Here is a 12,280-nt window from a genome sequence, read left to right on the forward strand (position 1 = left end):
AGCTAACTACTGTGCACAGGTTGGAAGAGCTCAAATGATTCCAAGCACTGCTGCATTTCTTTTGTCCCTTTCCTTCCTGCAAGGCCTGAAATCCTGCTGCTGGAGGCTGGGGAGTTCTGGAGAGAAGCCTTGAGACAGATAAGCCACGTGGACCAGCAGAGAAGCTGAGGTCATTAGCTGCTAGCTATCTAAGTTAGTGCAGTATCAGTAATAAAAGAAAGGCTGGCACCGAATGTCAAACTGCTATGAAAATGCAGCTGAAGAGCATGAAAGGAGAAAGCAATAAAAAACGGTTAAGGGGGTAGATCACAAGTTACAGACTCCCCCTGGCCTCAATCCCTCTTCAGCCTTCCCAAGAACTGAGGTCCCCGTTCCATCTCTCTCTACCAGACTCCTCAAAGCCCGCTAGTCTCACCCCACCGTGCTGCAAATTGGCCTTGTCCCCCATTGTGACCACAACACTTATTTGGGAAGCCCTTCCCAGATGCATTCATGAGATTCCCTTCTCCCAACAAGTTAGGACTGCATTAGTTTTGAATAGAAAGCAAGACACCTGTAAGTGGATGAAACTGTAGCTGAACAAGAAAAGCCCAGAGCAAACCCCATCAGAATGGCAGCAGTAAGTGTGAGATGTGAACGTGCACTAATAGATAATGCTATCCAGAGATAAGCCAGACACGGACAAAGATATTACAGCAATAACAGTGCTAAAAGAAAACTGCTGAAAATGGGACACTACAGATGCAGGCAATGATTTGGGAAGAAGGGGCAGAGGAAAAGGAGCCTGGAGAGGAGCCTCTAGCAGGCAGCACACACAGCCAGCAGGTTAACAAGTAGCCCAACTACCTGGAAAGGCAAGTAGGGACAGGGCATGTGGCACTGACACTGAGATGGAGGAGTCAGGGTGGAGCAAGAAAGGGTGAGCAATGAAAAGTTATGACCTGATCATTCATTCCCTTTTCATTGTTTTGCCCAAGGAAAAGGCATGAATTTATCAGGTCTTTATTATCTAGTTAACTTTCTTAGACTCCAAACTTCAATATTAATAATTCAAATGTTAATTTTGGTCTTTAAAAAAGAAGCTTATGCTGCCTCCTTACTCATCAAGGATGACAAATCACAGAAATGAACACAAACCGACCACACTTCCTCCCTGATGTCATTTGATGAGGGTACAGCCCCCTCTTGAACTACAGTACTTTTGCAAATGAAGCTTTTCTCCCAATTAACGGCTATTGATTGAGGAATCCGCATAACCACAAACAGCAAGAGCAAGCAGGGAGCTTTAAGCAAGAATGTGAGGTCACGCTGTGATTAAATATCACTGCTTGGGCAACACTACCTGAAAGTTCCCAGCACTCCTTCGAAGGGGAACCTCTTCTCTGAGACTCTTACATCAGAGCAATCCTGGACCAAGATGCCACTGCAACCCTATTAACAGTTGCAGTTTGCCACAGCAGTTTTGGGAAAAATGCCATAAAGCAGAATTGCTACACAAACTGGGACTGAGACCCTGTTTTCCTGGGGCAGCACAGCAAAGAGACGTCCCATCAACTCATCTCCAGCCCATGCACTGGGCAGGGAAAAAATACCCGAATTTGTCAGCAGCTTAGTACTGTGGAAGTCAGAAGTTCAGCCACTGAGCACACACAAAATGTAATCCAATAACATTAAGCCATTAAGTGGCTTTCACTCACAATTAACAGGTAATATTACAGGCAGACAAGTTGCTATCAGCAACACTAATTTCACTGCTTTGCTGTAGGTACGATATTTAAGCCTGTCAATTTTTACATTATTTTTCATGACTTCTATTAGGGATCTCACAAACGTATTGTGCTTACAGAAGTAGCTGCTTCAGACAAGCTAGAACTTGATCCTGCGATAGACATGCGTGTTGAAATGCCTAAGATGAGAATTTAGCTGGAAAAAGCCTAAGGCAGTTTTAGAGATACTATGGCACAAGTTTGCCCCAACGTCTTCTACCTTGTTAAAATGTACAGGGATCTAACAGCTATCCTGGCAAAAGGCTGGGAGTCTGAAGTTCTGAAGTATTTGAACTGCCACGTTTTCCAGACCTCGCACAACCTCAAGATTTTATGTCCAACTGCCATTAAGGCTTCTCCATTACTCACGGGTGTAGAATCAGAACTGCTCAGGTTGGAAAAGACCTTAAAGACCATCGAGTCCAACCACAACCTGACCATCCTACCCTAACAACCCTCTGCTCAACCAGGGCCCTGAGGTACTTAAGATTTGCAGCCTATGTTAAACTCCCACATTCCCATGACAGAGCTCTGTCTGTTTGTACCACCCAGCAATCTGTCTCATCAAAATGCCTGGCTGGTTCAGGTACAGACCAGCTGATTGTTAGCGTTCCACACAGAGACTGAGCAATGACTGCACTCGGCTCTCCCCACCCAATCTTTCCTATGATTAGAATAATTAAACAAGAGCCAGACTTCATTGCAATTTACACCTTTGCTTGCTTATTTTTTGTTTTCATTAAGTTGGCAAAAAAACAGACAACATCCTTCCTGCTCATCCCCACCTCATTCTGACGTCAGCAGCTGCCTGAGATGTTTGAGAAAAGCATCCTTTTCTTCCAAGGCAGTTCTGCTACTGGAGGCCCAATTTTCACTGGCTAAAAAAGAATAGGAGAGCCAAAGAACACAGTGAAACTCTAATGCAAAGAGACTTACGAGCAAGGAATTGGGTTTTCCTTAAAGTTGGGACAGGAATTTCACAAATATGCTCCACTATGCAGCTACATCGTCACATCAAGATGATCCAACTTCACCCAGTAAGAAAGCACTCAGCAGGCAGATACTACAGCTCATTTTACTGCCTTGAATTCAAAACCACACAGATTCACTTAGCATCAATACTGATTCTCACTAGTTTCTAAGAGTTTCAGCACAGCAGTGAGCAGGATGACTCAGGTGCTATGCTATCAATGTTAATCATCAGCTAAAGCAGGCAACACTGACCAAAGGATGCTGACAAAATTAAGGCCAACCAATGTGGATTTATGGAAGACATTCAAACAAAACGTACTTTAAGAGCAGATATTTCATTGCTCCAGTAGGTAAATAAATTCTAACAACTCCAGGACATTTCAATTAAGAAGAAGGCTGAAAAAGACCGAGTCATTCCCAATGCCTGTTAGGTCTCAAATCACCATGACCTACGGTGTTCTGTTTTCCTTTGTGCTTTTAAGCCTTCTGTCATAAAAGAATCCAAAATTGATAACGGAACACAAATTATCCTCAAAATACAGCGAGTACAAATATAAGAGGCTACCCTCAACTTCTGTAGGATTTCTAACATGGGCTTACATCACTTCTTTAGAAAGCTAAGGCTTACAAAAATAGGTATGGTAATGCAAGTGACACATCATCAATAAAACCATTATGAATTATTCAATTGTTCTGCCCAGTACAGCAGGTTGCATTTAATAGGCCCAAGCATCCCATCAAAAGACTCACAAGCAGAAAATGTAAGCGATACACAACAGATGCAAGGCCATTCTGGGAAAACACGATCTTTAAACCAACCTCAGGTTTATAACAACAAGCAGCTGGAAAGGAATACGACAACGCTGAGCTGAACACCTAACACAGAACATTGAATAAATACAACACAGATTAAATTCACTTTGTATTTGTCCGCTGTAGGAATAATGTTTTCGGTTCTGCTCTCAGTAAGGCAAGAAGGCTGATAAATCAGAGGGCGTTCAAAAACAGATATAACATGGCAGATATGCCCTAGAAAGGAGAACAACAGAAACAGAGTTCTATTTATTGAGCTTCAAGAAAATTTTAAGAAATATCTTGCTAAGACAGTGAATGATCATGCAAGTAAAAAAGACAGAAGACCCAAGATTATCCAGATAAACAACTGAAGTGAGAAATTCAGAGATAAGCAACAGAGTCAACTGTTTCCAGGTCAACACTGGATGATTTTCTAAAAGGTGATTTTCTGCTTAAGCTGGAACATCATCAGCAAATACATTACTCATACTACGCAAGATGCCAGACGAGTCACAGCAGTCCCTTGTGACTTACCAAGCCTTTATGCTGATAAAGGCAGTGAATTTTTCAAATCCTATCTACCCACACTCCACAAGGAAGTTTTTCCTAAAGGAATCACACCTAATCCATCAATTTCTGCCTCTATAAAAGCTGCATCTACAGATCTCAACTCATAAGCTTACTGTCCCAAATCACTGCAGTAGCATCCCTGCCTCTCAGCGATCTCTGGCCAAACGCTGCCCACAACACTCCCATGCAGTAGGAGCACCTGAGCACCTTCTGCTCACTCAGTCCATCCTCAGCTCTCATGGAGTACTGCAGTCTGCAACGCGCAGCACCACAGCCAATAACAAATGCAAAAAGCAGGCACTACAGCTACACTGAGATAGAATGACAGAAGACTAAGGAGATGTGCATGTCTAACAAAACTAAACCAAGGAACATTAAACACCACTTTTACAGATGTTTTCCTTTCCTACCTCTTAATCTGAACACTGCGGTCAGAAGGAGCAGAGAGTGACCACTGTTTGCTTCACCCGAACACAAAAGACACAAAAGCTGTCCCAAGTTTGCCAGTCAGCAGGCAGGATGACCTCCACCTTTGTGACAGGGCTTCAGAGAGCAGTGATTCAGCTCCAAGCGCAGTCAGAGAACCACACCCTTGGCCCTGCCACTGGCTGGAACACAAACCATTTCTCATTCCAAATCCTGTCCCAAAACCCTGCCAGCACTCTGTTTTCCAGCCGAAAAATCACTTTCACATCTGTCTCTACCTTGTACATAGAAAAAATTCTGCTAGGTAAATATTATTTAGCTTGTTTCATTCCACAAACTGTCACAGATCAGGATGCTCAGGCTGTCTACCTGCTTCTGGACAAGCGCTTCACTCCCAGTTGCCAGACTACAGGAATGCAACCAAGAACTCACTGCAGCCTTTCTGCCTGCTTGTCACACACTGTACAGCCCATGTGTGCATTCAGGACGGCAGGAAAAAAGTTTCTGACCAGATTCACAGTTAACAGACCTGGGCTGTTGTGGTTTTCTTTTGATATTGTTTACATAAGCGGCTTCTTTGGGCTCTGCAGAAATATTTCCTCCCTGTCTCCTCCTTAAGGTTTCCTATGCATGCAGTTCAGACATGTCCTATACTTGAGAAAAAAATATTCAACACTAGGAAAGTATCAAAACTCTTAGCAGAAAGAATTGGCACGTGCAGAGTGTGTTTTTTTATTTTTACTATGTTACAAATACACTACATACTATATGTTTACTACATTACATTACTACACATGAATTACACGAGTCTTCAACAGATTTCCCCTCTTTATGCCCACACTACTGAAGATCAAAAGAAGTGAACATCTAAGATCTGCATCTTCACACTAACCTGCACTGTTATCCCAACCCCACCTAAGTACAGTTAAAATCCAGTGTATCATACGAAGAGAAAAGTATACATACAGATGATTCCACCATTAGTTACAACTCACAAATCTCTCTCTTCAACGACAGTTGAACAAGTCCCCTAATTTATTAAATAAAGACATGAGTTACTTAGACTTTAAAACTGTATTAGACATGATGACCACGGGCAGTCTCACTTTCTGTTTATCACACACTACGCACAGCCTTCTGCCTGGCACCAATAGTGTTTGAGGAGGGAGCTGGGGCAGCCAGCCACCGAAGAGCTGCCTTCTCCAACGTAAGCCATCCTGCAGCACTACCATATGTGGATCACAAACCACAGCTGATCAAATCAATTACTTGCCAGCCACACCGGCTCCCTGACACATTACTGACATCTGAAGCGGTGCAAGCTCATCTACTCATCATCACAAAACCCCGTCCAATGTAATCTACACAAAGTTTCCTTCTATTCCTTGCAATCACAAACCTCCTATCCAATCTAATCTGTATGTGTGAAATTGCAGCCTCTGAATTGCCCCGTCACACATCTTTAACACTAAAGGCCATCAATACAACAAAGTGAAATCACTTCATTGTCAGGATGGAGGGGAAGTATTTCTCCACAGAATGAAAATGATCAAAGATGCAGTAATAGAGCACAAGGTACTGTGCTTACTTTCACTATACTAACAGCTGGTTAACGTAAGTATTTTTCCAGCTGCTTCATTCTCCCATCATTACACGTAAGGTAGTTTGTGTGTTAGACTTGCCTTCTACAGTCCTCCACCACCACCTGGGCTGAAGGTGAAAAAAGTAACGTTACTAAACATCACTACAACAAACAACATGCTTTTATATGTGCACATACACATACAAACACACACACAAAACCACCAACCAACCACAAGAGGGCCAATGCGGTGCAGACCTTATAATTTCAAGCACTTCATTCTGCTTCTTAGCTCCATCCACAAGTTCAGCACATCCTGAACAAACTTGCTGGGTTTTCTGTTCTGACAGTTTTTGATGCAGACCGTTTCCACAACCAAAGAACGTTCAGGACTTGCCTGCAGGACAGGCTAAGCTAAACTGGTAACTGACTTTGTTCTCATTAAATACCATTTTCCCCCCCCCCATTTCACACAAGTGTTTCTAAATGCCACTCTATTAATTAAAATCAATGAATGAGGAAAACGCACAAGAAGCCCCTTTAAACACAAAAACTCCCTCAATAAGAAGAAAAGGGATTTTCCTTACTGAAACATCCAGGGAACCTCTAGCAAGCTACATAGGAAGAAGGAAGCAGATCAGATCTGTGTTTTTATGTCTGTAAACTGAAATCTTGTTTATCAGCCCCCTCCTACCTGCAGAGCACTGGCACAGCCTGCCCACAGAGTGGTGGAGATCTCAGGAGATCCAAGACCTGCCCTGACACCCACCTGTGTGCCATACCACAGGGAAGATGCTTTAGCAGGGGCTGGGACTGAGCCATCTCAGTCATCAAGGTATCCCTTCCAATCCCTACAGTTCTGTGATTCTATCTCTAATCATGAATTTAATACAGTTCATTTCCACTCTTCTTTGAGCAATGCTGAGAAAAGCATGCTAGGATATACTGACTGCTGGAAAACTTAACTTCATACTTTAACAAGCACCAAGACCAAATTTTCAAGACCTCCAGTGGAAGAATAAAGATACACGTGACAATTACTTGAACTTATAAACAGACAAAAGTAGGCAGAAAAAAAAAGTTCATATTCTTATTTCTAACAAAAAAAAAAAATCTGAAGGGCTGGAGGCCTGAACCACTTTAGAAAAGGGGGAAAAGGGGAAGGAAAAGATCATGACTCAGGTGCCTGGCTCATCTTCATGAATTACCGTGCACTAATGTTTTCCCTGCACGCTTAAATAATTACAAAGATCCTTCAGCAGAGGCACACAGAAGCAAACAACCTCCCCAGCCAGTCTGCGTGGCTGCCCCAGTGACATGACCGACACCTGGCTTGTTTGGAAACCGAGTCGCTACAGATCTTACAAGTGCTACCAGCATCTTATTTACATTCAGGTTTAGGAACCTCAAGTACACAACAGAGCTCCATTTGGACAACTAGCCTTAATGGACAGCAAAAGCAGAAGAAATGCAATAGCGATTAGTCTGAATTCCAGCAGCCTTCCTTGCTCCCTCACCTTTGAGGGTCAAGATCTTCTCACCAATCAAGTAGTAAACAGTCTGACAAATTAAGCTGTAAAAACCTCAACTCGCTGCTTACAAAGAATTTTCACCTATGTCAATATGAAGACCACGTTTTTCATTACTTCATCCTTAATAAACAGCAAGAAAAAAATACTAAGAGTACCTGAGGATTCTTCACAGTCCTCAGATGATCAACAACATTAACAAAAAAGAACCTACAAGAATTCAAGTGCTATCATTACTGCCTAGTACTACGCATCACTGCAAGTGGCAACTTTTCATTTTAGTTCAAAGCTCTTATTACAAAGCACACTCAAGAAAATTTTCAGAAAAGGTCCCAAAATAAACACCCCGATCAACCTCCCTCATGTCACCAGGAACTGGGAGATGACAAGCAGCTCTTGAAGGCATTAAGAAAGCATCCACAATATTGTGAGATGTTGAAAGGGGCTATCAAAGTCTCAGAATGAGCTGACGTTGAACCTCCATGTGCAAATCTACTTTTTAATATAGTTGATCATTAAACATCGTCTAATCACGTACGGTGAGGAATTAACAGCAACACGTGTGACCTTTCACACTAACCTTACGGAACTTATTTCTATACGAGCCTGATGGGTGAAGGGGGAGTGACAGCAAACACTCCAGCGTTTCTGCTGGCTCCCCTAGGACTGATTAGGACACACATTTTCACTTCAACATCAGCTAACTGTCCAAAGAGTGCCTAAACAAGTGAATTGCAGGAATACCAAAATCTCATTAATACTGAAGAACTTATCTACTGCAGCCACCACCTCATAACAGAGCTTAAAAATAGCAGAACAAAGCATTTGTTGAAGACTACAACAACCAATTCTGCTTATAATGGTTCCAAAATATCATACTGTGAATTTATTAAATGTTCTATTCAGAAAAGAGCAAATTAGTTTGTGCTTATTGCAAAGGTTCCTAAAAACAAGAGAAACCAGCAGATTTATGGGAAAAGTGGGGAAAAGAAAAATAACACGTACTTTCCAGGAACTTGCCCAAGTCAGCTCCTGAAGCAAGAAAACAGAATGAGGGGCAAGGAGTTAGAGAGAATATAATCAGAATTCAGACGTTAGTCACCCTCCCACCCAAGAGAACGAGCCCACAAAAAAAAAAAAAAAAAAAAAAACAACAAAGAAAAACAACCACCACAGTAAGAGATAAAGCACTGCAGCAGCAGCAAGAAGAAAATGCTGTGCTGAAGGTTACAGGGAAAAAAATACATTTTATTCCAAACGTACAACTTGGCAGTGCCTCCCGTTATCCTGCAACTTGTCCCACTTTAAAGTGGGATTACACAGAGTTCCTTTGTTGACATTGCAACGACTTGTCTTAAATCAATACCAAACGTACACGATCGTGATCAGTGCTCTCGTGGTGCTGCCAAGGCCTGCTTGCTGGTCATGGCTGCTTCCAACACCCTGCGCCTGCGGGCCGGAGAGGCTCAGCGCTCCACGAGCTCCTTCCTTCCTTCCTTCCTTCCTCAGCCCGCAGCACCTGACAGCGCCGGGCGTGCTACGAGCGGGGCAGAGGCTGCGCTCAGCGTGCACCTGCGTGCGAGCAGGCCCAACGGCCCGGGCCGGGCGGGGAGGAGGGAACTCACACAGCTCAGCGTGACGGGAGGCGCGACCGCCGACCCCAGGGCCGCGAGCGCCCCGCCGCCGCCTGACAGCCTCTCGCCGCCGGGCGGCCGTACGGAGAAGGCGAGGCCCGCGCCCCGCGAGAGCCGGGCCGAGCTCAGCGACAGCACAACGCGACGGGAGCGGGGGACGCCGGGCTGGCGCGCTCCCGCCGCCGGGCCCGGCCCGAGAGCTCCGCTGCCCTGTAGGCCGCGGGGCTGCGGCACCCCCGGACCGCGGCGGACGGGAGCCGCCGGGCGGGCCGGTGCGCGGAGCCGCGGGAGCCCGGAGCCGCTCCGGGGGACACAGAACGCGGCGGCGGCGAGAGCGTGTCGGCGGGAGGCGGCCGAAGGGGCGGTGAGGGCAGGGAGCCGGCGAGACGGCGTTACCTGCGCTCTCGGACGGAGAGTCCCTCACAGCCACAGCGACCGCTCGGCCCCAACAACACAAGATGGCGGTCGCGCCGCCACGCAACGTCACGTGAGGGCGGGCCCCGCCCCCCGCCTCCGCCGCGGGACCCGGATGGGCGACGGCCCTCCCCTCCCCCCGCCCCCGCGGGGGCACCGCCCTCGTGACGTCACCGCGCGCGCCGCGGCGGCTGCCCGCCCTCGGCGGCTGCGCGCGCGTCGCCGCTTTCTTCAGAGGAGCGCGCGCCCCCTGCCGGGCGCGGCCGGCAGCCGTGGGAAGGGGGAGCGGCCGGCAGCCCTGCCGCAGCGCGCCGCCCGCTGCTCCGCGGCCCGAGCTCCCGGCGCTCGGTTCCTATCGGCGCTTCCCGTTAGAAGCCGCCTTCGGCCGCGGTGACGCGCGTTGTCCCGCAGCCGTGCCCTGTGAGCGGGTGGCAGCGCCGTGCGCGGCGGCACGAGCACCGAGCCCCGCGGGAAGGTCATCGTGCGTACATCCTTCGGGTCCGAAGCTCCCGAGGGAAAATCATCAGGAGCTCAAGGCAAAGTTCCAGATAGAAATACCGGTTTATTTTTAGCCCTCAAGCCCACATGAGCGCGGGGTGCGGAATCGCCCCACACGGCTGCCGGCTGTCAGTGGTGCCCTGCTTTCAGCACAAGCCGTTTCACCCCGCGCCCTCAGCCACCATCCATCTCCTTCCTGCCTCCTGTGCTGGGCGAATAACCGCTCGTCACCGAGCCGAGGCCGAAAATGATGCAAGAGGGGATGCGAGCGATTCCTCGTGAGCTAACGGGTTACATGCCTTAGGTTTAGTTTTGGCTGAGAGCGACACAGACCTCTTCAACCCGAAACCTGAGAGAAATGTCTCCCTTAGGAGGCTGATAGGTTAAAGCAAAGCTGCCTGGCAAGGAGCTGGGCGCTGACAGGCTGCGTTTGATCCCCCTGCATGTTGTCACACAGCTCCGTATTAATTACGGCCTGGGGAAGGGAGAGAGGCAGCGCTGCATTGCAAGCTGTCAATAAGAACTTCCAGCTCCCCTACAGAAGCAGCTGTCCCTTATTATTCATACTGAACATGCATTTAAGTACCCAAAATATTATGTGTTCTAAGGCAAGCTTTATCTGAGCTGGGAGAAGTTCAGCACTCCTAGAGATCCCCCCCTCGTTAATACAAAGATGTTATTGAGACAAGAATTCAGGAGGAGAATGTCTGACATGTCTCATCTGTAGAGCTTAGCTTTTTTTTCTAAAATATCTCAAGGAAACTCAGATTTATTGTAATGGTAAGTGCCTCTTAAGTCCTCCACAGCTCTCATTCAAGCAGAACGGGAAGATTGTCATGAAAATTCAAAGCTCTATCTGTGTGGTTAAGTTAATGCATGGTTTAATTAGAGGACTTCATGTTGTCTGTGTATGAAATTACCCCAACGGCTAGGCTGAGATTTCCTTGGGTACTGAGGGCACAATGTACCTCAGAGCCCTGTTTATTGCCATGTCAATTCATCCATGCTATTAAAAATCCAAGTGCAGGGAAATGGCATCCCTAACAAACCAGAAGCATTCCTTATTGATCCGTTGTTTTCACCTGACCTAGTATGAAAGCAAGAACCCTCGGTACAGCTGGGAAGCTATGAGCATAAAGCACAGCTTTGAAATGGTAGTAGTCACCATAAAGCAGCTCAAAAGATGTGTCAGACTTTCACATCTACCTTCCCGATCTCCAGTTTAGTTATTTGGAAAAGCAGCTCCCCTGTTTATTGAAATACTGGGCTTTCTGCCTGAGGAGTCAGACAGCAGTCTCAGCAGTGTCTGCCTTCCATGAGAGGGAGAAACCATCATCATTTGTCACGTCCCTAAAAATAACGGTAAGAACAGCAGATGAGGCAGGCAGATGAACATCCAAGTGTGATTTTTAAAGCCAGTCAGTTCAGTGCATCTGTCACCTCAGATAGCTTGTGCTGAAAGAGTACCACATAAACACTGCTACTTTTGCACACTCAATTATTTTAAGACATCTTTCTTAGATTTGGCAAGTTGAGTTTGAAAAGCAACAGTGAAGTACTCCGGTACTTCCAATCCACCTTGCCAAGGATTTATTTGGATGCTCCCATAAGGCTGCAATTCAATTTGGTCAGCTTAATCTTCACAGCTAAAGCCTAAATTCTATGCCACAAAGAACCTGGAGGCGAGATACTCCCACATTGTATTGTTTCCCTTTTCCTCTTGAGTGTGCCTACACCGAGCTTTTTAGGTAGGAGCTTCTGCCATCAAGTAGTGTCTGCTGCAGTCCTAACGAGTACCACAGTAATATCAGTGAGAAACACTGCAATTTAAGAACTCAGTGTTTGCTGAAGTACTCGCGACTTCTCAGCTGTACATCTCCTTCTCTGGGAAATTTTAAACAAAAATTCTCCAGGGATAAAGGATCAGCTGAAGTTCCTCTTATAGGAGCTCGGTGACTGGAGACAAGTCTTCATCCGTTCTGAGAAAGACCTGCATCTGCAATAGATTTTTCATGATGTACCTGTGCTTACCCTCACAAGCACACCCAGAGTCACCTGTAGCACGTCAATGGTGACAAACCGGCACGTTTCAGT

General features: G+C 46.2%; 1 protein-coding gene across 12 annotated transcripts in view; it reads right to left on the reverse strand.

The window, feature by feature from the left end:
- The window catches only part of GIGYF2 (GRB10 interacting GYF protein 2), a 71,905-nt gene extending 62,096 nt beyond the window's left edge, over nucleotides 1–9,809 (reverse strand). For 3 of the 12 annotated variants that reach the window (XM_085232488.1, XM_085232483.1, XM_085232477.1), the window contains exon 1: nucleotides 9,671–9,809. The gene's annotated coding sequence lies outside the window, so the exon portion shown is untranslated. Of the gene's footprint in view, nucleotides 1–8,645; nucleotides 8,673–9,015; nucleotides 9,583–9,670 lie in introns of those variants that run through there. The other 9 variants (XM_085232487.1, XM_085232486.1, XM_085232489.1 and 6 more) reach the window with 5 other exon arrangements.
- Nucleotides 9,810–12,280: the final 2,471 nt, after the last annotated feature.

The sequence above is a fragment of the Meleagris gallopavo genome, chromosome 11 (assembly GCF_905368555.1).
Source record: "Meleagris gallopavo chromosome 11, MGAL_WU_HG_1.1, whole genome shotgun sequence".
In the NCBI taxonomy this organism is placed as follows: Eukaryota; Metazoa; Chordata; class Aves; order Galliformes; family Phasianidae; genus Meleagris; species Meleagris gallopavo.